The following is a 27550-nucleotide window of genomic DNA, read 5'->3' on the forward strand; positions in this document are numbered from 1 at the left end:
TTAAATCATTTGTTTATATCTTCTAGTTGTTTTTGTCTAAACCCCAGCTGTTTTTAAAATCACGTGAAGTATTTGGTCAGTCAGTCCTGTTTCTGTATATGTATAAAATTTTTTATTTTATATAATTTTTATTTATTTATTTATTTATTTATTTATTTATTTATTTATTTATTTATTTACTTTTGGCTGTGTTGGATCTTCGTTTCTGTGCGAGCGCTTTCTCTAGTTGCGGCGAGCGGGGGCCACTCTTCATCGCGGTGCGCGGGCCTCTCACTATCGCGGCCTCTCTTGTTGCGGAGCACAGGCTCCAGGCGCGCAGGCTCAGTAGTTGTGGCTCACGGGCCCAGTTGCTTTGCGGCATGTGGGATCTTCCCAGACCAGGGCTCGAACCCGTATCCCCTGTATTGGCAGGCGGATTCTCAACCACTGCGCCGCCAGGGAAGCCCTATATAATTTTTTAAACTCATAAATCCTTTCTAACTTTAACTTTGCTCTATTTTAATCCCTTTATTTCAAAGATCACGTTGCATCTCCTTTTTTCTCTGAAAGTTTCAAAATGGCCTTTGGCCAAATGCAATAAAATTTTGCCCTGACCTGACATAAAGCATGGAGTATGTATATGAAAGCACTTTGAAAACTTTGAATGACTTTAAAAAGGCATGGTGAATTGGTAGGGGGAGGAGGGGGAGGAGGGGGACCGGGAGGAGACACAAGAGGAGGAACTAGGTTGTATCTTCACATACGTAAATTTCAAAGGTCCTTCCTGTATGAATCTGCAAACAGAAGCAAATGGAATCACTGCCTGGCATTCCTGAACGCTCACAATTTTATAACGTTAACCCATGCGTGTGGCAACATAGTACACCCCTTCAGGTGGACATTTTTCTGCATCCTTTGCTGCTGCTAAGAGCAAGGGACTGCCTTCGATAGAGTTACAAGTACCTGGGAGCTACTGGTCTGCTTGGTGGGAACCCCGAGGCTACCTCCTGTACCTATATCGTTAAGAGCTGTCCTAGAAGTGAGTCCTAATTGGGAAAACTCCTTTAAATCTGGAAACTATCTGTAGTGTTTAGGTTTTTTTGTTTGTTTGTTTGATAAGGAGGACCCAGAGATCCCAGAAGAAGGAAATATTCTAAGAATGCGTTCCCAATTTGGATTGACTTAGAAGATTAAAAGATATATAATTTGCTGGCAAAGTGTCCATCTTCCCTTTCCAGGCTCTCCAGTGTCAGCCTATGGCAGAATAAGTAGGTTTTAATGGTTAAGAGCCTATAATGTGGAGTCAGAGGGATTCAGATTCAGATTCCAGGTCTACCACTTGTTAGTTATATGACCTTCACCTCTCTTTGGCTTAAATTCCTCATTGTAAATGGGGATTATAATAGAACTTATTTCATAGGGTTCTTGAGAGATTTAAATGCATCAGTATATGTGAAGTGTGTACAACAGCACCTGGCCCTCACTAAGTGCCCCATAAATGCTAACTGTTATTATTAAGAAGGAATCCTCAAGTGTATCCAGACCACCACCAGCCTCTGAGGTTCACATCTGTCCCCCCAAAGAAGATAATCCTGAGAGGGCCTGGAAACTCTGAGAAAGGAATACTTCTAATAGCTTTGCAGAGTTGAAGCATGTGTGATGCCTACCAGGCCTTCTGGATTTGCTTTGGCAGAAGCAGGGTTGGGGGTGTGCTGTGTTAGCCGCACTTTCTGGTAGGCTTTGGGATGACCCCATGCTCCTGGATGTGGTTCTGAAGCACACCCATCTGGAACAGGATTCAATGGTCTTATGCCTTCTAAAAAACAAGCACAGGAAGCGTCTTAACATGGGAAACAATATTGAGTTCATGGATTTCCCATTCTCTCGCCAGCCTTTTTGAGTACTAATGGTTCTCAAGCAGGCATTGAAATGAATCCTATTAGACCACATAGAAAACCTAGGAAATGTGAGGCACAAAAGTATGCTTTTACCTGGAGAGTCCTTCTCTTGTCTTCCTTTTTTGACTAAAGGAGAAATTACAACTAAGAAGGAAGCAGAAGAATCCCTGAGTAGATGCAAACATTTCTTAAAAACAAGAGCACTACTTTTCGGGTGCCTTCAATACATCCTGGAAGGGCAACTTTTACAAGATTCTTAGCTTTTATGGGGTTCAGCCAGATCTTTAGCAGGCTCAGGTAAGTTAATATGCAATGAAATTGTTAATAAACACATACATTTTTTTCTAGATGGTATTAAAAATTGATCAGCTGGCCTAATACCACACCTCACACCTCTGCCCAGAGCAGAGTGCATCTCATGAATACACACTTCGGAAAAAGGTTAGAGTTAGTCCTAAGCCACTCCTGCTCTGTTTTAATTCATTCATCAAACACGTAGTTCTGGTTATTTTTCCCTCTGTCCGTTCTCTTCTGTCCCCACATCTTCCATTCCCTGCCTCATCTTCCATGATGGCCACTTATTAAATATATATACTTTAATAGGCCCATAGAAAATACAATCATTTCAGATTTATTTTGGGCAGCACAGATCAGTCTGGATTTCCAGGGTACAGCTCAGTCCTGCACCACACACACATTTCCTCCCACTCCAGTGATTGCATTTCATGTTCCATCCATCCAGCTAAGGAAAACAGAGGCTAATTTTGGAGCCTGTTTATGCCTGTACATATTCAGCCAGAGGGGTCACTGTTGATTGATGCAAGACACACTGTCCTCCAAGAGCTCGCCAGGTCCCTGCTGGTCCAGAGAGGAGCAACCAACAGTAACTCACCCTTTAGTGCCTGTGCATTTCTGTGCCTCCAGCTAGAAACAGTCAATAAACACCAGAGGCAACTTATGTTGCATTAGATCACTAATAAATGCCTCACACCACCCCTCAGAGCCCTTTCACAAAAATGTATTTCTCTACAGATAGATGTCAAGCTCTAGCAGCCAATCACTACAGAAACGCCTCAAAGGCTTGAAGGAGGAGACAGGGAGGGAGAAGGGGTCCTCTCCAAAGACAAGAGCTGTGTACTTCCTCCTACTAAAAATCGCTCCCTTTTGTTGAGTGCTTCCTCTGAGCCAGGTACCGGCGTGAGGCTTAATCTACATTATCTCATTCATTTCCCACAATTCTGGGACTCAAAACTCTAGCCCAACTTACAGATGAGGACACAGAGGCTCACAGAGCTTAAGGAGCTTCTACTTTCTGCTTCTCCACTCCCCACACAAATAGGCTTGTGGATGTGTGTTACAAACACAGCTGGGAAACTCCGTGGATTCCAGGCAATTCAAGTTGCTGCCTGGATCTCAGAACACTGCCACTCCTTCCCTAAAGATGGAAGAAGGTTCCGTGGTTTGGTTACTCCACAGGCTTCCAGTAACATGCCCCACTGTATTCTGCCCATGATCTACGCATTGTCAACACTTCCAGGGCCCTCTACTTTATTTTAAGGGTGAGTGTTGAAAATTCTGACACGTTTCTTTGGGAACTACAACGCATTGGGTGCTCACTCTGTCTATGGCACCGTGGTAAGTTCTGCCAAGGTTTAAGGGAGTGAAGTGTTACCTTAAAAAGGAAAAAGAAAAAGAATGGCATGGTCACAGTCTTCCACAATTATTTTCAATCATGCAACGCTCAACAAAGCCAGCCCCTGCCAGCCCCTGGGTTAAATGCTAGGGATAATGAGAACAGATATGCCTGGACCATAGATTTTATCACTTCTTTTCCTTCTTCCTCTGCTCTACCCCTATTTCCTAAGGAGTCTCATTATCTCTCTTTATATGCACAAGTCTTAGAATTTTGTGGCAGAATGAAGCAACTGCATTGACCAAAAATCTATTTGGCTACCGACTACAGAAAAGCTAGTATCTCCACATCCTGAAAAGATCATATAGCTGGACACTGGTTATGGTCTGATAGGTTAGAGCTGTCAGTTTCCCACTTCATCATGCTTCTCTCTTGCAAGAACTGAACCACAGACTATCAGGAACTTTTGACTTTTTCTCAACCCTCCTTGGAAACTCACAACACATGAACATTAAATACCCAAGATAATTGCTTATCTGTAGTATCTGCTGCATGAAGGACCCTGGGGATGCTGCCTTCCATCGCCTCTTACTGAGCTGCTGTTCTGCAGTATTTCTGCAAAGTGAGGGAACAGACACGAGCTGTCTCCTCTTTTGCAAGAGCGCAGAAGAAACTGTGGGGGTGGTAGATCCAGGCTTGAATTTGGGGATAATGATCACCACCCTTTTCTGTTCTAGAAAAAAATGACCTAATATGTTGAAGCTAATAATAACACGAATGATAGTAATATATTTCTACAGGGTTTCCCTATTTTTCAAGCATGTTCACATCTATGGTTTCATTGGCTCCATACACCAAGCTACACTGGTATAAACATTGTGATATGACTTCCCTGGTGGCGCAGTGGTTAAGAATCTGCCTGCCAATGGAGGGGACATGGGTTCGAGCCCTGGTCCGGGAAGATCCCACATGCCGTGGAGCAACTAAGTCCGTGAGCCACAACTACCGAGCCTGCGCTCTAGAGCCCACGAGCCACAACTACTGAAGCCCGCGCGCCTAGAGCCCGTGCTCCGCAATAAGAGAAACCACCTCAATGAGAGGCCTGTGCACCGCAACAAAGAGTAACCCCTGCTCGATGCAACTAGAGAAAGCCCACACGCAGCAACAAAGACCCAACGCAGCCCAAAATTAATTAATTAATTAAAAAAACACTGTGATATTTTTCTCAATGATAACACATCTCTGTATTTCATTTGATCACCACAATCAGAGAGGGAAATATTGCTGTCCCCGGTTTAATCAAGGAAGAGACCGAGGGTTCGAGAGAATCATTTTCTCAGGTTTTACAGCTGGAATTTAAACCCAGGTGATTCTTTGCAAAGTCCAGTGTTTATTCCTCTCCAGTAATCTTCATTTGATACAGGGGGAACATGGAAGAAATAAATCACCTGTGCCTCACCTGTGCTTCTGACCTCAGGGACAGAAGTCACAGTGGTAGGTATGAGGCCACGGCCAATGAAACCTTGCCCAGAGCCTTTGTATGGACTGCAAATCCAGTCCACTTCCAAAAGCTAGGCTCCTAGAGAGGGTTTCTGTTGACACTTTCTCTGCAGGTTTTATGCTTGTTTTTGTTGGCCCAGGGAGCCAGCAGCCAGGGACATGGCAGGATGACTGAGCCAAGGGGCGGTCTGTTCACACCCAAGGGACAGGGGTGTTTCACTAAGTTGCTGCCGCTTGAAAGGGCTGGAGCTGCACAGTCTTGCTCTCTCCCTTTTTTGTTATTCCTGAGATAATAAATAAACGCTCACTCTGTTGTGTCCAAAAGACCCTTTTCAGGAGACCTGCTCTTGCTGGAAGTCTCCAGAGCCTCTTCACCTGATTACAGTCAGATGTTGGGCATTTCAAATTAAATTAGAACAAATAACAAAAATGAAAGGAGAGTGGGAAGAAGGAGAAACAAACCAACGAAAATGGCATTCATTTAAAGTAACCAATGAGAAAAATGGCACCTGAAAAACTCAACTGACACTAGCAGAGACTAATGTTTGTCCTCTTGTCTCAGGCTAAAAAGATCCGTAAGTGAGAAATTGTAGGAATGACAACTCCAGGTCCATTTTGTCTAGACTATTCTGATGCAGAGATGGCCAGGATAAACAGGAAGATGTTTTAAATCTAGACCGGAATTTTTATGGCTCTCGGACTGTGATATGATCTCTTTTTGTGAAATGATGGCATATGAGAGATATGAGGTAGAGATCTTGGAAGGGGGTGAGAATATTTGTCCTGTTGTGACATTTTTCTTCTACCAAGTCCTGCAAAGGATGAAGTGTCAGCTGAGCTCAAAACTCTGCTCGAGATGTGCCTAGAGAGACCCATTGGAGTGTAGATGGATGGGAGGCAAGAGATGGATTCTTGTAATACCTGGTTTCAATATGCTCCAGTGTCAGTAAGATACTTTAAAATTAAGTGGAAGGATTCATGGACCAAGATGACAGTATGTCCATCACAGAGTGATTTCAACGAGAATTCTTACTGTTTCATTAAAAACAACTTGAAATCAACCAGCCCAATGCTATCACTTATTTCCCCTGCACTAAATATCACTGGATCCTAGAATAGCATTAAGATATGTGATAAGATAATCTAGCTTCACCATCCAGATGCTGAAAGGAAGTTTACATTTACTGTGCTTTTTCAATCCTATTTGCCAAAGTTATACATTGTATAGTAAAATATATTGTCTTATTACAGTACCCTCATCACGAAGAAACAATGAGCCCACAGAAACATAATTCGTATTATATTGTCTGTCAGTAAAGGAGGGCTCTTCCACAAACTCAAACCCAATTTGGATAAAATAAGCTATTTGGTGCTAGAGAGTTACCTTGTGCCCAAACTAGTTGCATTCACATATTAAAGGCCATTATTAACTAGGCAAAGAGATCAAGAGAGCACAACAGATGATCACCTTATAAGAGACATTCTTGCACATAGCGTTACAAACACAGTTTGGTCACGTGGCTGTCCCCTGATGTCACTCTTCATCTTCATTTCTACTGGCCTGGCATAAGTAAAACTTTCAAGTCTCAAAAGGAGCTGGTGCTATGAGTATTTTCTCCAAAATGTGACAATCCCCTTATGAAAAAACAAAACAATAAGAATTCAGGAATGATCAGTAAAGATGTCTCTTAAGGCCATTATTTTTAGCTGAGTGTTGTTGTGACTGTTTCCATGGCTAAACCATGAACATGTTTTCTGCACAAGCCCGGTCAGCTAGTGGCCTTAATTAACTTTCAAATGGAGAATGTTGCGGTTTACCACATATTAAATATCCACCATACCAAGTTACAGTCTAAAGCTTCCACACCTCACTTAGTCAAGACACCTCGAAAAATCCACAGTGCTGAATAACCGGTGATTTAAAAATATGTACCACGTGCAATTATCAGACTGAACCCACAGGCTGTGAGGGAAGTTTCTGAAAAGCCCGGGCAGCTCTCATATCCAGATCAAATGATTTAATTTGTAAATCGAGGCAACAGGGTAAGTCATTCAGAGAGAATAGAATAAACGGTTGTTATTCATTCAAAGGAATTCAACAAATACTTAAGTGCTTGCTTTGTTTTCCAGATACTGAGTATTTTTCCAGATTTCTCATGGCTAGGAATTGCAGGACATGGTAAATAGAGTTTAGGATATGGTGAGGAAGGAAGAGGATAGTAGTTTTAAACAGTATGCCCCCTAGAGAAGGAAGAACGAGCCTGAAACTACTCATCAAGCTAATCTACTCAATACCACATGCAAGTAGACTAACCAAGCTCATTTCACAAAGCATTTTATTCATGAGGGAGATGATGCAGTTTGAGATTCAATCGAGACAGAATTAGTTTTTGTGATTAGCTAGGTTGAGTGGTTAAGGTATAGTAATAATAATGATATCATTATTTTTTCTCTCCTCTCTCTCACACGATACTCAGACACACACATACACACACTGCTTTTGCCCATATCTCTTTGTATTTGGCTTGTGAATCTTCACAAGCTAGAGTTATCTGTGTTTCAACTTGTGTACACTCTCAGAAAAAAAAAAAAAAAAGTGAATTCACCTCCCATTGAAATTCCACTGTGTATAAAATAGTCTTGGAATTTGAAGGAAGAAAAAAATCCTTCTGCTACAAAGAGAACATGTGAAAAGGCCAAGAGAGAGCATAAATGAAAAAAAATATATAAAAATGCAAATGTTCCTAAACTTCAACTTTGGATGGACTGAAGCATAAGTGAGAACTTCAACAAAGCAATAGAAAAAGATGACAGCTCAGAGTTTCAGAAATTTAAGACAGCAGCAGGATTAGACACTTTGGGTTGTCTTCGCACACATTTCTTATGGGAGTTAATTCCATTTGACATGCAAGACCAAAGCAAGATTACAGAGGCATAGCCCCATGGCGAGGTGTATGCTGTAGCTAAAAGCTGGGATTTGAATAATTGTGCAGGCTTACTCCAAGAATCAGGCGAGAACAGAATGAATGGATTATTACAAGGAACTTTGTACATTTTTAACTGCTGGACTTAATAAAATACCCTCTATGTGAGAGTAATGTTATGGTCGTCTGCACTCACTCTAGCTGAAGTTTGTGGTAGGATCCATCAAAAATGAGGAAAAACAGAAGCTATTTTAAAAAAAGAGAGAAAGAAAGAAAGGAAAGAATTTTGTAATGAATGACTGGGGTGGGTCATGCCCGTATGATTTACAGAGGAACAGAAAACTTGGAAAACTTGAGATCAACACATTCAAACCTCCCCCCCGCCCCCCAGAGGTAGAGGGAATTCATTTCCTGTGCAAAGAAGTTTGAGGAAAGTGAAGAGTAGAGTTCAGGGAAAGTGGGCCACAAAAAGGTAGATTTTTATTTTACTATTTCAGCTTGTTAGGGAGGTCATTTGTCACTGAGAAAAATTACTAACCCACACATCATTATATATATATATGTATAAATGTGACCCCTTCCCTTGGAATCTGTGGAAGCACTTGTCTGTAAAAGGCAGAAAGAGTAACAGTTCTAAAGACTTCTCACTGCTTAATTAACTGTCCAGTGAGAATTATTAAAATTTTTAATATAATTCTTATTTAGCACTCATTAAAGTGAAAGATACAAATGCTGGACAATGCAAAGTTCAAGGAAGCTTTAAGAAAGAAAAGTTTGTCTTGCAATAGCTGAGAATTATGACAAGCTGCCCACTAACAGTAGCCAGGTAGACCTTTGATTTCAAAAGTCACTGATTCAGATCTAAAATGATTTGATTTGATTTTCTCCCTTAAATGTTCTTCATCTCCTCTCTTCTAGAGGGCCCATTTCTGTTCCTCCTGCAGGCTTCACCAGCCTAGTCATGACACCCCAGAGGAGGGACCTGCTCTGGGACCAAGGCCCTGGGGCAGTGCGCCCTCTGCTGGGAAACTAGTCTGCAGTCACGCTTGGAAAAATCCCCCAAAGAGCCTGCCCCCAGGAAGCCAAAAGGGTTACACATTTTCAACTGTGAAAACCTCTACTGTGAGTGGCATCTCTCTCTCATAGCTGTGAGTGGAGATTAGAGGAGGGACAGGAGAGGATGCGAGGGCTTCATTATACCAGAACTCAAATGCAGCTCTCCTCACAAAACGTGTCTGTCAACTTCAGCCTGCCATGCAAAATGGCAACAGGAATGATGAACACATTACAAATTTGTAGACCCTAAAATTAAACTCCACCTCATTTATTTCATAGTTCAGCTGGCTGGGGATGGCTGACATTAGAGGCACACATCTTTCCTGATAAGCTCTGTGGTTTCCTTCTTAGAGAAGGGATTTTTGTGCTCTGTATGGACGCACTCAGTCTTCTTGAAACCCCATTTCTGCTTTGGTGGAACTAGAAAGAGGAGGCATGTTGCAGTGCTCTGCTGAAGACAGCTGAGAATCGCAGTCCTGGGAGGGAAGCAAATGGATGTGCTACCAAAGGAAGACGAAGAGCCAGCTTTTCCCTCCTTGCCTCTGTGCACCGTATAGATCTTTGGTACTGGAAGGGTGGTTCACAGACCAGAAGCTCCATCATCACCTGGGAGTTCGTTAGAAAGGAAGGAGCCCAGGTCTCACCTAGACCTACTGAATCAGAATCTGCATGTTAACAAGATCCCTGGTGATTCCTAAGTACCTTAAACTTTGAGAGGTGCCACTGAAGACACTGGGAAAGCTAAATTGCAAGCAAGACTAGAGCATTGAGCTTTGCAAGTGGAAGGAAGCCTTGCCAACTTTTGCCTCCTTGGATAAGGAAATCAAGGCTCAGAGAAAAACACAGCTCTAACACATCTAAGAAGGCAACTTTACATCGGCCTCAGTTTGGTTTGCTATGAAAGCTGGAGCACAGCAATCACAGGCTTTTTGCATCTGTCCCCACCACATACTAAAAAACAACAGAATGTGGCACCAACACTACAGTGATGTAGCGAGGGAGGGACACTGTCGTCTTCTAATCAGCTCTGTACTACTGAAAGGACTTGTGTAAATTCTGCAGGAATTGACATAGAAATGAGATTCTGATATTCCTTCTATTCACATAATGATTGATGAAACACGTGGGAAAAATAAATTGAATTATGTTATAATCTCCCAGGGAAACATAATTAAGTTGTAAAGCATTCCCATGAAATCCTAAAAGCCTTATATCATTTAGACAGTGACTTCTACTACATGATCAATAATTACATTAATTAAAGATAATTATTTTGATAGGACGGTTTGACTTTGGTGCTCCACTCATTCTTGATCCGATGTATTGATTCAATAGCGAAGACTTGGTTGGAACCAGAGCCAGATATAAAGAATTCTTTGGGGGCCCCCAAAAGCTTTATGATATTTATGCTAACTTGCACAAATTTGTAATTCCTGACCACCGATTTGATGCTTATTCATACAATCCAATGGGTAATACTTGTGCAAGATCAACAGAGCATTCTATTCCCTATTCTTAATTCTGTATGACCTAGAAGCAAGCTATCTTCAGCAAGTAATAGATAATATATAAAATCAAATATTCCTTGAACTTTCAAAATTCCAGGACATCCAATGCATTCTTTGTCTTTGTGTATGCAGGATTCTCTAGCACATTCATGGCAACTCTGGGGCAGTGAGCTAAAGAATCTGACCTTGCATTAACAACACCCAGAAAGTTGGTGTGAGGGTGGACCCTTAAACTTTCACTATCTTTCTCTGAAAACACCTGATTGTGAAGAGCAGCCCTGGGACACATGTCTGGTGGTGCACGTTTTAAGCACAGGCAAAAACTGAGACTTCTTGTCGACTCTCTCTGCACTTTCCAGAGACACACTCAACGGGTATGTACCTTCTCACCTTCATAAAAGCATCAATGAGCATCATCAGAAAGTAAGGAATGAGACAGAGATAGAAATTGAAAGTAATCATGCAAGAAATCATATAACAAATAAGCAAGATTTAGATTTTTTTTAAAGGCAACCACCATTAATGTTGTTAACTTCCCTGAATTCTCTACATCATGCAAGGAAACTTGTTTTTTATTTTAACATCAAAAGATAATATAGTTGAAAGAATCACAAAGAAATCATTACAATTATAAATTATTTCATCAGAATTTTCTTAAGTTATTTGTAAAACATCTTGCTGACTAGATGCTCACTATACAAGAGATTTTTCTCTCCATGAGGTGGAAAGTACAGTATTTGAGTCAAGACTTAGGAGCCAGTGCCACCTGGTTTGAATCTTGGATCTGCTACTTACCACCTATGGCTTGAACAAGGAAAATAACCTCTCTCTATGCCTCAGTTTCCACAGCTGTAAAATAGGGATAATAATAATACATACCTAAAGCGGTTATTGTAAGGAGCTAGTGAATTAATAAGCATGAAGCAACTGGAAATGCATGAGTAGTACTAAGCACTCAATTTACACCAGCTGTTATCAGTATTGCCCTTTTAATTTATGGGGGTTGACTTACTTGTGATCATATTACAATTTATTATAGAATAGTCTTCTTCAAATCCAACTTTCAGAGCATCTGAAAGGCAAGTTTTAGTCTCCAGCTTAAAATTTATTTTCCTAATAGAATAACTTTAAAAATTATTTATGGAGACTTGCAAACACAAGCTTACTCATGTTATAGCCTGATAGCATGCGTGCACACACACAAATACACACACACACAAACACACACACACACACACACAGAATAGTAATACTTCACAGCCCAGTGCTGGAAGTTGCCCCACAAGGGCTTTGCCAAAAAGGACGCTAAATGTGACCCACTACTCTACCGAGAGATCTTCCCATTCAGAACAGAATAACCTGAGAACAAAATAATGCAGAAAGCAGCCCAGAGTTTCCTTTGTCTTTCCTTGGGTAAAATCAATTCCGTTATTATCCACAGTTGGGTATAGAATAGCATACGAACAGCGTGGCTTCCGCCAGCAATACCTCTCAGAGAGTGGTTTGCATGCGTAATATTCTACACCCTGCTTTACTCAGCATTGTCAAGAGAGAAAAGGGGAGATCCATCTTCAGTAGGAAAATTTATTCTAAGGAACTCTTAAGACAGTAGAAAATACGAGAGAAGAAAAATCAGGGTGAATTCATATAGAACCAAGTATGCTAAGCTGCCCTGAGCCTCAGGCGTAGAGTCCAAGGTGACAAGCCATACTGCCAGGCCTAATGTCTTCCTCTCTGCTCTTTTATGGGACGGGGGGTGGGGCGGCGTTGTTTAGCCATATTTCCTATGCTTGAAGGGGAGCTGGACCACATACACAATGTTGCGCATCAGAGTGAAACAGGAAAATCTTCCCAAAGAAAGTAGGCAGCCTTGTGAATGTGGTACTGTGGAACCCATAAAATAGACTGACAATGATTGAAAGCAAGAAAATGACTTGGTCTTTCTTAAAACTACAACAATTAGGCAATTGAGCTAATAGTATCTGAGGAGATGTAAATAAATTTTTTAAAAATTTTTATTAACAAAGGGACCAATTTCAGCCCAGATGAAAGCAGGTAAATGATTCCTCCCCAAAGGCAGAGTGAAGATTTCTCAAATAAGCTTCCTCCTAAAAGAGACAGAAGTAAAATATATGAAGCAAGATGACAATGTGCTGTTGCCTAAATGTAGGCAGTGATGGTATCCTATTCTATAGACCACACTGTGAGTAATTGAATGCAAGACAAAGCAAAAATACAGAAAAGGCCACTCAGTAACAGAAGCATAAAAATGCAGTGTGTGTAACAGTACTGAGAAGGGTACAGCTCTGCAGAACTGATTAATAAGGAGAGCACTGAGCAGAACAGAGTGGATTTGCAGAGATTAGGATGTAGCAGGCTTTGTCCAGAAGACTGTATAAAGTTCTTATTGGCCTTGAATCCAAAAGAAGGTAAAAAACCTACCTCCCATCCTGAAAGCCCCCCTGTGATCTTTTGGTATATCTTCGTCAAGCAACTTATCTTTTCCCACAAGCCATTTAAAACATAAAGTTTAGAATAATATTTGTATTCTTCTATGCCAGTCATTCTCTATGGCACCTCTCCTTTCGAATGGGGTTAAGGGGAAGGAACACATGGTATTTTTGATGTTATAGCATGACAGAGACAGACCTTAAAAACAAAACGAAACAATTTCATCCACAATAGCTGAGATCTGGGAAAACACAGAGCTTGATAAAGCCTAAAGGTCAGGTTCCAGGATGAGCAAGAACAAGAGTCAGAAATGGAAGATTGCCATGTGGGTGTCAAGAACTTGGGCATCTGCATTTCCAAACTCTAAAGACTCCACACTATTGTGAAGGGCATCACCACTTCCTCCAGTTCCGGGCAGCAGAAGATAATTTTTTGAAGGGCTAAAGAAGAAGAAAGATCCAGCCTACAAGTGCTCAGGAATCCCAAAGCAAAGGTAATGTTTAAGAAACACAGAAGTACAGGCAACAACTGACAATGGTCATGGCTTGGGCAAGCAGAAGGGACCTCGATCTGTGGGCTTCTCTCGGATAATCACAAGATAATGCGAGAGACCATCATTAAAGGGACAATTCGAGGCTATGAGAGCTACTCCACCACAGGCTGGGGGGTCCCCTCCTTTGTTTTAATCTGAGAGTTCTGAAGCCACTTTTGTGGTCAGGGCTCTAATTTGTCCTGCAGGGACTTTGGAGTGTTGATGTTAGGCTAGGTGTCAGTGTCTTTAGTGATGGGCAGAAGAAGACAAAAATAGTTCTTTGACCTTTACCAAGGTAGACATCTATGCCTCAGATTCAGAAACAGAAGCTCCAGGAACAGAAAGAAGCCAAAGGACTCCTGCAGTTGTGTTCACAGATCACCCCCACTGGGTGCTCCTGGGGGTAATGATGACTAATTAGGCCGGCAAGACAGAAAAATAAATCAATAGAAAGAGAAGCATGTATTTATAGGAATGCAAATGCAACTCAAAATCAGGAAACCTTGGCCAAGCACGGTTCTCAAACCTTTCACTTGTTGAAAGGGAAGGAAAGAGGAGAGAAGGGAAGATTTCCCGGCAACAGTCAATCCAGAATTGGCCAAGAAGTAGAGGGAATTGCCGTGCCTGTGAGGGGAAAGCACTACGTACCTCAGGGAACCTCAGGCCTGGCTGCTTCCTTTTCTCATTGTGACTTCCTTGGTATGTTCTTCCCTCTGTGTTTTAGGAAAATTTTTTTAAAAATAAGAACAAAATACATATATATACTTATATACACATACATTTGCGTGTTTATCATATTCTTTTCTATAAATGGAAATAAAGACAAAAGAAAAGTCTAATTTGCAGTTCAGTTTTCCAGCCTCAGTTCTGGCTCACCAATGAATCTTCTTATATACAAAGCTGACTGGAGGGAGGGGTGGGATTGAATAACAAATTTATGTGATACAATCACATCATTTACAATCACATAATGGACCATATCCCAATTTTCAAAAGGCATAAAGTATCCTCATTAATACGATAAGTGCAGCAGTCAAATCAGCACTGTGATTTTATCAGGGTTTTTGACTGTACATGAATTAGAATGTAAAATGCATACAGAATTTTTAATGGGAAGGCTTTAACATTCACTGAATGTATTTCTTACTGTCATTTGCATCACATTAAAGTGAAATTCGACATAAAAGGATAAAGAAAATATGTCCTAAATTACAGTTTTTCCGTAGTTGTCATGTCCACACATAGAAAAATCTGATTCATAAGCTTGAACACGATCCTAAATCTGAAAAAGCTGCACCGGTTCCCTATCTGTCTGTGGGTTTTATGTGGCCGTCAGGACTGGGTAGAGCTCAAGAAGGTCAGATTGTCAGGACAAAGCTAATAAAGATCATGGGGGTAGGGGGGTCAGCTCAGAAGAGCGGATGATTGTATTCACTGTCTCTTATTCTAGTAAGTTATTAAACACTGTGACTGCATTTTTCGTTCCATACAAGACTACTGAAAAGTCACTCATATTCCTTGGCAGTATTTTGTTGCTCCTTTAGAAAGCTTCTGTCTTCCACTGAGTTCACTTCAATAGAGTTTATGGACCTAGAGAGAATGTTGTAGAAACCCAGTTCTGCAGATTTCACCCTGAATGGGTATGCATACATTGCCATGTACCTGGGATATACATACTTCATATTAAACCTGTGCATGCCTTCTTGTATGTTGAAATATGATCCATGTGTCCTAAGTGAGTGTCACGGTAATGGCAACTGGGAAAGTGTGCCTGGTGGCTTCTATACACTGAGGCAAAAAAGCAACTTGTCATTTCTCATTAACCTCACATCACACACAGAGAAGTTAGTGATTGGTACACAGCAGTTGACACAGAATCCTGAGAATCTGAGAAAGAATGTTATATGTTCTAGAAGAGGCTAAGGTGTCACCTGCCAGATTCCAGTAGACTAGGAATGGTGTATACTTGCTGCATACCTACTGACTACCTCTCCACTGGCCAGCACACCTGGTCCAGGCATGGGAATTCATACTCTGAATGGCATAGCTCTGTTATCATTTTAACTCTAAATAAAGAGAGGATGCTTCGATCCCTGGTTGGGGAACTAAGATCCCACATGCCACGGGGTGCAGCCAAAATCTAAAACAAAAAAAAAAAGCCTTAACTGTTATGGGGATTCTCCTGGCAGTCCGGTCCAGTGGTTAAGACTTTGCCTTCCAATGCACGGGGTGTGGGTTTAATCCCTGGTCAGGGAACTAGATCCCACATGCATGCCGCAACCAAGAGTTCACATGCCACAACTAAGGAGCCCACCCGCCTGCAGCAACTAAGACCTGGCGCAACCAAATAAATAAACAAATATATTTTAGAAAAAGACTTTAAAAATGGTATACAGCAGAAAAAATCTTAAAAAAAAAAAAGAGAGAGTATGCTACCATTCACCCATTAGAAAGACGTGCATGGAACTTGGGGTTAAATAATTTGAATTCACAACAAATCCTGCAAGTCTACTTTGTTCCTTAAAAAAACATTTTATGTAGGCACATGGCACAGACCCACTGGAATGAATGGACTTCCAAATGGCCAATTATCCATTTTAGTCATTTTATCTTTAATACTTTGTTTAAATACTTTATCTTTGATAAAAATAAAAGACTGCATAGACTAGTGTTTGTCATTAGTGGCCACATATTGCTGTCAATTCTGGTTCATCTCCCTTGAATATACATAGATTGTATATATCTTATACTATTGTTAGGAAAATGCACCAATGCCCTTCCACATCTAGAAACAGTTTTCAAACATTTACAATGGCCACAGATTTTACCCTAAGCCCCTGTCTTTTCTTTTCTTTTTTGTTTTCTTTTCTCTCTCTCCTTCTTTCTTTCTTCTTTCCTCCCTTCCTCCCTCCCTCCCTCTCTTCCTTCCTTCCTTTTCTTTGTATTAACATAGGAATTGGAATTTGGCCCCAAAAAAGGGAAATATTCAGGTGTCTGGTCCATTTTCAGCCGTGACCAAATTGTCCTCTTTAATACCTAAAATACTTCAAATGACCAGAGCCCTGTGAAGAAGCCATTTATGAATTGATGGATCTTAAAATTAGCAGAAATTTCCTGATAACACTATTACTCGGTGCAATGATTTCTGTCCCAAAATGTATGCGTATTACCATTATAGACTTCATAGCGCCCTTTTAGTGGGCAGTTCACCTGTTAGACTCCTGGCCCCAGCTGCTCAGGGGCTGGGAGAGCATTAGCAAGTCTCTTACCCTCTCTGAGGAACAGTTTGCTCATTTATAAAGAGGGAATAATAATATTTAATGTACTGACTTATTATGACTGTGAAGTAGGATGATGTACATCAAGTATGTGGAGTAGTTCCAGGCACAATGGAAACAGATCATGCAAGTTTGATTGACCATGCAAGACAGACATTTTACTTCATTTTTGCCAAAAGATAAGAGTGTCCACACATTTTGTAAGAATCAAATTAGGTGCTATGAAACCTGATTTCCATCTGTGGATTTCCATCCATGATGACTGTATAAGCTCAGGTAAGAGAACTACCTTCTTCTCCAATAAAATTAGGATAACTATCTTTAACTACCTTTCCAGTCCCTACTGACTCCCAGGAGATGTTACTAAAATTCAGAAATTAAGAGAATACTATGTTCCTTTTTTATTATTTGATTTTGTTTACTAAAATTGTATAGATTTAAGGTATACAACATCATGATTTGATATGCATATACACAGTGAACTGATGACTACAATCAAGCTAATAAACATATTTTCTCCTCATATAGTTACCAGTTTTTGTGTGTGTGATGAGGGCACCTGAAATCCACTCTCTTAGCGTATTTACAGTGTTCAATACCTTATTTTAATTATAGTTATCATGCTGTACATTTAATACTATATTCTTTATTGCTTATCAGGAGTCAGAGAATGCAATTTATTTAAATACCTTCTTTACACTCTGTTTTTTCATAATTTCATCAGGAACATAGTTACAAGTTGATCATTTAGGCTGCTATTTCTTTGACTTAAAAAAAAAAGGCACAAAGTTTTCTACTTCTAACTCACCTCCTAACTCACTTTCCCCATAATACAAATGCATTTTTACCTAATTTATACAGAGAGAGAATGTATTCTTTCTGTGACAATATGCCTGTGTAAATAATAGCAAAATAGATCAATATTTCCTCAAATTCCACATTTGTTGCATAATACCAGGTATGTCTAAGTCATTGCCTTCCACTTGGAGATGAAACCAGTCATCTGTCTCAATGGAGTCAAATTTATGCCTCTATTTTTTCCTTCCTTTTAAATGCATGCTGTTTGTTTTACAGGATCTTATTACCGATGCTTCGTAGTTTTCACATCTTCTGTTCATAAGAATGGTCCTAGTAAACATACAGTGCAGATGCATTACAACCTCAAAGATCTCATATCTCTAAAATGACTGACTCTACTTAAATCACTGAGGCATGATAGTCTAACTTATGTTACTCATTGTTTCATCTCTTCTTTACTGGAAAGAAATTGCTAATTTGTAATATTTATAATATACTTATCTAATTTGCTAAATAAGTTTTCATTAAAATTGCTTTCCCCTTTCTTTGAGGCTTTGCCTACAAAAAGATGGGACTGGGAGACTGATCTAAATCAGTTATGCTACTAATTTCCCTGAACTTGAATTTGTATTAACTCCTTACCTTTCAATTGTTCAAGTTCAAACTTTTTCCAATAAAATTTATTTCTATAAGTAGATAAAGTCATAGGTTTGATCCTGGCAGAAATGAGGACTTATAGTTTTCTATTCAACAATTTTAAAAAGTTAAGAACCAAAACTGTAAGTCACTTCATTCATGTACAGCTTTATCTCAATCTCATTGTTTATACAACATATTTGTATAATGATAAATAATATGGGTCTTCATTGGGCTTCACCAACTCTCAAAACTTCGATTTCTCAGACCATGCTCTTGAAAAATCTTCTGAACATACTCTGAAAAAGACCATATATATATATATCCACTTTCCTTTTTCCAGGTGATTGATAGATGTTTTGTTTTGTTTTCCATTCTCTCAATCATTCTCTCATTCTACCAATCTAGTAATTTTGATCCATTTCCCTTGGTTTATCGTAATGACTCAGTTGTTTTTTGAGAAATGAGTCTTCAACAGAAGACTTTTTATCTCATGTATTGTATTGTGATTGACTTCCTTCATTTACACATCTGATCTACTCTTCTCCTCCATCCTTTAATTTTTGATAGGCTATGCATTATGACAGTAAGAGGGACCATCTATGATATGTCCATGAAGAACCAAGGAGCTAGCACACCTAGGGATGTCCTCTGCAGATTTATGGGGAAAGGTAGATGGTGGCTCATCCCCTGCCAGAAGAGTGGACACAGAACTCTGCCTCACTCCGTGGATTCTAGAAGTGCTTTGGGATGACCCAGGAGCAGAAGGCCGGGCGTCAGTCTATATTCATTGCATTCATACAACATTTTTCTTTCAGACAGCTCATACGATGTTTGCAGATGCTTTAATCAAAAAGAATTGACCTTTACAGATTTCATATTCCCTCCAAGTCCCAAGCTCTATTCTACAGTTGTGGAAATTTCCTAAAAGCATCAAAGTGCTGAAGAACAGAACCTAAGCAAAATCTCAAATTTCCCTATTGCTCCACAACTTCTGTCTTTCTAGACTCTGCTGAAACCCTGAAGCAATAAACTTCTACAGTCCATCAGTCCCCATTTCTAAATAAGAAAAAGGCCAGAGAAGTCTGTCCTCTTTTGCAGTCTCAGCCTCCCAGGTCATGAAACTGTCCTTCTCCTTATTGTAAGTAGATTTATGCTTTACTCAATTCCATATCCAACAATTCATTTCATAGTCAAGGTACACCATGAGGTATAATACTTTAAATGCATTTATGTGAATGTATGGTGTTTTCTTTCTTACCCTCCCACAAGAGCATATATAGAAGAGGACTGTTGTCATTACTTATGTTTATTCCTCTTGCCTACATCCAGAGAATTTCCCAACTAGTGAAGTTGAAGTCTATACATCCTAGCAAACTTGCTACATATTATCTTCATCCCAGTCAATTCCTCTTTCATTGCAGGCACCAGTGCATTGACACTGACACACTGATGTTCTCCTTGTGAGAATTAGCCTATCACATTCATTTACATCCACTTAATTGCTGCTGCTATTGTTTAGTCTCTTAACCTCCAGCTAGGGTGCAATTCACGTGAACGCTGGGGAAGCACAACCATTCGATTAGTTCTGCAAAGTAGATTAAAATCTTCTGACTAATTGGAGACTGTCCATACTGCTGCCTTCCTCCCAGTTCTAGGTTGAACAAATGTCATGTCTTCAAAGGAGGGCTCTTAGCTGGAATATGGAAGGCTTGACCGGACCCAACAGCATTTTTAGAGCATGTGTGTGTACAGGGCACTGTGCCGGGCACTATGCCAGCAATTGTCACCAGTCTGGTCTCTGCCTGCAACCTGCAACTAGTCTTTTGATTGGCAGTTCGCCTTCTTCCTTTTCACAAGGAGCACACGCACACTGGAGAAACTCCAACTTGGTATGTGGCTAAAACATTAGTATCCCAAATTGGCAGGAATTTTCATTTTGAAACACAAGCACCGAAGAAAATCCATATGAAACTGTTTGTCTAGTTTGGGAGAAAATGAGGATTAAGAATATAATAGATTGACATACATACACTAATATGCACAAAATAGATAACTAATAAGAACCTGCTGTATAATAAAAATAAAAAAAAAAAAAATAATAAACCGTAACATAAAGGTAGGGAGAAAAAAGAATATAATAGTCTCGCTGGATCCAAAGCATAATGCCACGTTTAACATACCTAATTTATTCAGAACCTATCACTGATGTGATGGCAAGCATGCTTTGGTAACTAAGCAGGTGCACGGTTGTAGGCAACCAAGTCCCAACGCTTCCCCTGGTAACATGTTATCACCGTGTATACATTAAGCTGAGGTGTTTTAGGATGTTTAATTACATTTTATCTAAAGAAGATAGAAAGATTACCTAACCACTCCAGGAATTCTAAGAAATCACAGTAGGTCACATTTCTTCATTTAATCTAAAATGTCTGTCCCAATTTGGTTTCAGTCTACCTCTGCAGCATATATGCTCAAAAATCCGGGCACTAAAAACTGGTAACCCTTCCTCAAATGTATTAGATTTTCTTATGGCCTGATGTCTTTATGTTGTTCCGGGTTAACTGAGGTTTGTTATAAAAATTCTAAACACATATAGGAAGAAGTGCTTATATTGACTGGAAGAGTCAACGTTAAGAAATGACCTAGAAACACACCAGGTGCTTTACAGCAATTAAATCTCTGACTCACCCCAACAGACATGCAGAAAGGCTGTCATACCTGTTTACTGGCAGACTGAGGCTCTGAAAGGTTGAGTGACCTATGCAAGGTGACACAGTCATGAACAAAGCATTGAACTGAAGTCCGGTTCTGTGCGACTCCAAACTTACTTCTTCTGACTCCATCAGGGAGGTGCTCTGTAAGAAGAGGGAAATCCTGCATTGCAACTTGAAGAAGGTGTAAGTGCACACGAGGCAGAAAAGAAGGAAGTCAATATTTGTAGAGAGGAAAGCTTCCTGTCGCACCAGATGTAGGTGGTGGGTCACAAGAGCACTGGGCAGTTGACAGAGGAAGATGAGGGAAAATAGTGATAGAAATTGCTCAGATCACGTGACCTCTCTGAGGGGCAAATCAAAAACTGGCACCCACGCACCAGCTGGAGAATTTCAAGCAGTCTGCGGAGAGGATAAAGGAGATACTAAGACTGACTAGGGATCCAGGGATTCTAGGACTTAATGACCATACTGCTGACTCTCTCCTCTGAAGATGCCAAAGAGGAAAGCATTTCATTACATTGTCTCTACAGGCGGCAGAAGTGGTAATTACACATCAGATCATAAAGTAGACACCTTAGGACAAAAGGATTTGGCTGACTCATCAGTGTTTTGTCCCTCTGACCTCTGTTTTACCTTTACTTTGTACATGAAGGAGATAAGCAAGAGCGAGAAGGACACACTTTTTTGGAAGAAAGTCACAAAGCAAGGATTACCCCTCACATTTGAAGGGTTGGAAGACAACAAGGCCCATATACTATATATGAAAATATTTTAACATTACAAATCAATCTAGTAAACTGTTGACAAAAATAGATTCTATCCTCCTATCTTGATTAATATACTGTAATAACAATGAAGAAGTCCAGGTGTCAATTTAGAATCTTTGGGCTTCTTGGAGTTCTGTGCTGGAATTGACAGAAGAGGGAAAACTTATACCAGCCCCTGACCCGCCTCCTTTGTCCCCATCCCTGCACGGGGAGGGTGTTCACGTGTGTGTGGACACGTCTTCCTACATTTCCATGCTCAGGGCATACCCAGCTCTCAAGGGTGCAAAGGCCACAGGTAAGGTCAACTTCTAAGAGAATGGACTAAGGGAAAAGGCCTGCACAGGCCCTAGAAGTGGACTTGGGGCCATTTGGGCAGGAATTTAGGGGTCTGGTATATTCAGAGCTTGGCCTAGAAGGGGCCAGGTGTTCAGGACCTGGTTGGGAAAATCCTTTGGTACTTTGGATACTTGACCCCTTAAGGAGGAGGAACAAAGTGGGCTCAGTAAAGCACAGGGCACAAGGCAGGGGCAGCTTTTGCCTGGGTCTGAAAACAGTATTGCACAAAGAAGTAAAAATAATACCTTCCTACAACCCGTATGTACTGTTTTGGCACCGAAGCTTCTCTTTGGTGCTTCACTAGACTCATAGCCTGGCACAGTTTCAGGTGGCCCCAGTCATATCACAGCACATGGTAGCCCTGCATTAGGCATAGTCAAGTTTTCGATAAGAGTCCTTGAAAAGTTGTCATGATTTTTAATGCTAATCTTTTTAAATTTCAAGCAGCTCAAAATCTTTCAAACTCTCATGCAGCAGTCCACATTATCCGTACCTACCAGTTCATACACAAAGATTCAAATTGCCATAAAACAATGGAAAAATTTTGAGATGCCCCTTAATTTCTCCATTAACAACACACACACACACACACACAGTTTAATTAGCTATTCAATACTGTCCTACGTAAAGGTTGAAATTCACCAGAGATTTGAACCTAAGAAGCTGGTCCTCTGCCTTAGCTTACTCATCTGGCCATACAGTTCACTCAATCAGAAAACTCTCAATCAGTTCAAACTGGAGAGCTTTCCTCTACAAACTCACTCTACAAATTGCGTTAGGCCCCACATCACATCTACCCTCCTGCAGCCCTAGTGGATAGAAAAAGTTTCTCTGAGAGGATCATTTCTGTTAACCGAACTTTAAGTTCTTTTCCCAGATCCCTAACATGATTTGACTGAATTTCTTGAAGCTTTTGTGTGTAAAGGTTGCAGAATGTCAATTCTCTAGTGATGGGATTTGGAAAAGGGAACGAAACCCAGAGCCTTTATTCAGAGTGTGTGAGGAACCACCTTTATTACTAAGTATTCCATACAATGATATTATAGCTATTCGCCATGTTCCTTTTATCCAAAGGTTTGACACAATTTCTCACCATTCTGAGACCTGCTCCAAAAATTGTATCAATGATAATCAATAACATTTATTGAGAGCCTATGATGTTCCAGACATTGTGCTTGGTATTTTTCATAATAAGTTCTCTTCTAACCTTAGGCCAACCTTATGAAATGGTTATGGTTATTATTTTTTACTATTATCATTGCTCCTGTTATTATTATTATTGATATTATTATTATAAAGATGAGAAAACTGAGGCTTGGAGAAGCTAAGTAAGTTGTCTAAAGTCACATAGCTAATAAGTGGCAGGACCCTGAGTCAAAACCAGACATTATAACAGACTCCAGAGGCTTTCTACTTCATGACACAAATACCCAACTGCATTCGTAAAGCAAATTTCTAGGAGACACAAAGAGAGGCAAACATTCTTCTACCTCTTCAGTCCTTAACCTGGAAGGAAATTAAAGGAGACAGTACCAAGGTGGAGTAACAAGAACCATATAATTTCCCGTCCCACCTGAAACAACTAAAAATAAAGAAGAATTTATATATATATATATACATATATATATGTTTGTAAAATATATGTATTTTACATATATTTGTATTTTCCACAAAATATATATAAATATATGTAAATTTACATATATGTGTAAATTCTTCTTTATTTTTAAATATATATATGCAGTTTTTAAGACATTAGACATTAAGTATCTAAAGTGAGTGATATCTGAGAGATAGAAAATCAATGAGATAAGCCCTAAGATTGCCTCAACTTACTGCCTTGAGAGAGTTCATGGGCTATGGTACAGAGGAGAAACCATTTTACTCCTAGATATTTATTCAAGAAAAATAAAAGTGGATGTCCATACAAAGAGTTGCACATGATGTTTAGAGCAACAGCTGTATTTGTAACAGCTAAAAACTAGAAACAACACAGATGGGTAAGTACAATGTGGTATAGCTATACAATGGAATAGTACTCAGTAAAGAAAAAAAGAATACTTTATTGTCTCTTTTTAGACAAAAAGAGAGCATACTATATGATTTCAATTTATATAAAATTCTAGAAAATGCAAATGAACCTAAAGGGACAGAAAGCAGATCAGTGGTTGCTTGAGTGCAGGAAAGAAGGATTACCAAGTGACACAAGGAACTTTGGGGGATGAAGGATATATTCATTATCTTGACTATGGTGATGGTTTCATAGGTGTATATATTATGTCAAAACTTACCAAATTTTACACTTTAAATATGTGCAGTTTATTTTATGTCAAGTATGCCTCAATAAAGCCATTCAAGAAAAGAATAGTTTAACAAGATGAAAGGTTTCTATCTTGTTTATATATTCCTTTTGTTTTCTTATCACTGAATACAAGCTTCATAAGAGCAGAGATATAGTTTATTTTGCTCATTTTGGATCGCTGGGATTAGGGCGTTGCAATGATTACTTCTGAGTAACAACTATCCCAAAATACAGTGGCATAAAATGGCCATATGTCATGCTCATGGGATTCTGGGCATCAGGAATTAGGGCAGAGTTGGGATGGCACCTCTCTGCTCCATGGTATTTGGGGTCCCAACAAAATTGCTGGGAACTGAAAGCATCGGGGCTCCTTTTAATCACCATGTAGTCAGTCATGTGGTCTCTCCTGCATGGAGGCTCCGGGGTAACCAGACTCCTTCCCTGTCACGTCTGGGCTCTCAAGATCTGGCTCCCAAAAGAGAGATCCAGGAAGAAGCTGTGTCACCTTTTAGTGACTTAGCTCCAGAAGTCACAAAGGGTCTCTGTCATCACATTATTTTTAGTTGAAGCCGTTATAAAGATCTGCCCAGGTTTAAGGTAAGAGAACATAGACCCCACCTCTCAGTAGGGGAACTCGCAACATGTTTGTCAACATTTCAAGAGGAGCATGTGGGAAGGCATATATATTGGTTCAGCCACGTTTGAACAATTCAGTATGCTACACGGTGTTTGTGTCATATAAATGAATATATGAACAGGAGTTAGTCATTTCAACTTGGTTTGCAGTCTTAGGTGCTACATAAAATTAAATTCAGGCATCCATTCCATAGACAGCTGGAATGCATCTTTTTGTATAATGTGGATTCAGAGAAACATGTTATAACCTACACCTTGGATGAAAAAGCTTATATTTTAATAAGATAAATATATGAGAAAAGATAAAGAGAAAAACATAGGTAATGGCAAGTTGTCATAGAAGGTTTAAGTCTTGGGGGAAGGTATTTAGTGCTTTCAGGGTTTTGAGAAGGCAAGGACTATTATCAGCTGAAGAAGCCAGTAAATGCTGCATGAAACGTGTGCTACTAGTACTAGGACTTGCGAGATTACTAAGCAGAAGATGCTGGAAGACAGGTGTTGAAAGTAAGGAAATCAGCAGAAGAGTTTGGTGAAGAAGCTCTCCAAGGCTAGCACATTATCTGAAACTCCAAGAACACTTTGGAGCAACAGATTCTACACCCCACTTCCAAGGTGCTTTAATTTATTAAATGCTCCTCCCTGCCAGAAAATCTGGATGATCAATCAGATTTTAGAACCACTGAACCATAGGGTTTACATAGATGGGAGTAAAGATATCTATATAAAAAGCTTGGGCCCAAATTATAGAAGACTTGGGATATGAGTCAATTGGTCTGCAATAGGAGCCAATGATTATTTCACCTATATTAATTAATTTATCACAAGACCACACTTTCAGCTAAATCTAACCTTGCACAGGGTTGACAAATCAGATTATAAATCAGCAAATGAAAAATGATAAACAATAGCAGCATTAAATACTTGAGGATACTTAGACAAGCCTACAGTGTGACTTTAAATTTTAGTGTTTTAAACATGGAATTTTAGAGCCAGGAGAAAGCTTAGCAGGCTTTTAAGTCATTTTCTTAAGGTCACAGACCTATTTATTTCTTCCCTAAAAGTATGTATGAAGTTTACTGATAGGCACCCTTATATTCTATGTGGAGGAGACAGTGAAAGCTGGTTTCACAGGGATAGTTTTATTGGAGAAATACTTTGTGATATGGAATGAAAGGTGCCTTAGACACATAAGATGTTATGCCTATCATATTGCTGTCATATTATTTATAAAGCAGAGGCTTTTTGTATCACTTTTAAAAAAAATACATTTATTTATTTATTTATTTATTTTTGGCTGTGTTGGGTCTTCGTTGCTGCACACAGGCTTTCTCTAATTGTGGCGAGCGGGGGCTACTCTTCGTTGCGGTGCACGGGCTTCTCATTGCGGTGGCTTCTCTTGTTGCGGAGCACGGGCTCTAGGCACGTGGGCTTCAGTAGTTGCAGCGTGCGGGCTCAGTAGCTGTGGCTCGCGGGCTCTAGAGCGCAGGCTCAGTAGTTGTGGCTCACGGGCTTAGTTGCTCCGTGGCATGTGGGATCTTCCCGGACCAGGGCTCGAACCCAAATCCCCTGCATTGGCAGGTGGATTCTCAACCACTGTGCCACCAGGAAAGCCCTTGTATCACTTTTGTGCACTGGTAGATTTTGGCAGTTCTGCGGTTTCCTTTGGTACATGATTTATTGTGTCAACTAATTGTGAAAAAAAAAATCTGCAGTAAATAAGTGGATAAATTGACATTGGTCCAGCAAGACAGTTTGGTATGAAATTTATGTTCATTTGCAGAAAATGACAGCTATAGGAGAAATGCATTCATTGTTTGCCAGTTTTGAATAGCTAAGTCTGTTCTTTACCAAAATTTCTAATTTCTAATTGGGATTGGAGGTAATATTTCTCTCTCTCTCTCTCTCTGAATGGCATCTGTGGGTCTCTTTTGATAATGAATACGCCAAGGGACCCAGAGTTAAGTCTAGGCCTCATAACTAGGAACATTTCCATCAAAGATGGTTTGTTAATAATAAAGTAAGGAGGGAAAAAGGCTATTTGCTTCTTTTGTGGCTCTGACCCTCCCTTGGTCCTGCCAGGCCTGCCTCAGCATCAGCAGAGTTCAGTGGTAATTAAAGCAACAGTGTTGTGAAAAAAGTGTGAATTACTTTTACGGGAAGACTTGGATGTTGCTAGTGACTGACAAAGCACAGCAGGGGGCTCTGCTGGATATTAAAGACTGATGGTAGTCCCTGTGTTGTAAGGTGGCTTTTCAGCACAATACAAAATTGTGACTTTTCACAAGTTGATATCTCTGGAACCATTCAAGTTATCAGCTTAAAATTTAGAATTTTTTTCCTTTGGCAAGGTCGTGGAGCAAAACTCTGTCACCTTGCATGAAATATGGTACAGTGGTTGGAATGATGGAGAGCTAAAGTATATTTTCTTTCTTTTCTTCTGCAGGATTTTTGACTTTATTATGGAATTATTTCAACCTTGAAGATTGTTGAAAATAGTGAGGAAAAAGCTATAAAGGATCATATGTTCAACCCTCTCTTGGCAAGTTATTTTAATGTCAACTACCTAGGCTTTCTGTTCCTGTCATTTTCAAAGAAAAAG

The 27550-nt window shown here is 40.0% G+C and overlaps 1 long non-coding RNA gene across 9 annotated transcripts in view; it reads right to left on the reverse strand.

Moving 5' to 3' along the window:
- Positions 1 to 27550, reverse strand: part of LOC132377184 (uncharacterized) — a 624644-nt gene that overhangs the window by 49373 nt on the left and 547721 nt on the right. For 8 of the 9 annotated variants that reach the window (XR_009506566.1, XR_009506568.1, XR_009506565.1 and 5 more), the window contains 2 exons: positions 20915 to 21051; positions 14130 to 14194 (listed from right to left, as the gene is read on the reverse strand). The exons of the other annotated variant lie outside the window; for it this stretch is intronic. This is a non-coding gene — a long non-coding RNA (uncharacterized LOC132377184). The remainder of the gene's footprint in view (positions 1 to 14129; positions 14195 to 20914; positions 21052 to 27550) is intronic. 9 annotated transcript variants of the gene reach the window in all.

The sequence above is a fragment of the Balaenoptera ricei genome, chromosome 13 (assembly GCF_028023285.1).
Source record: "Balaenoptera ricei isolate mBalRic1 chromosome 13, mBalRic1.hap2, whole genome shotgun sequence".
NCBI lineage: Eukaryota > Metazoa > Chordata > Mammalia > Artiodactyla > Balaenopteridae > Balaenoptera > Balaenoptera ricei.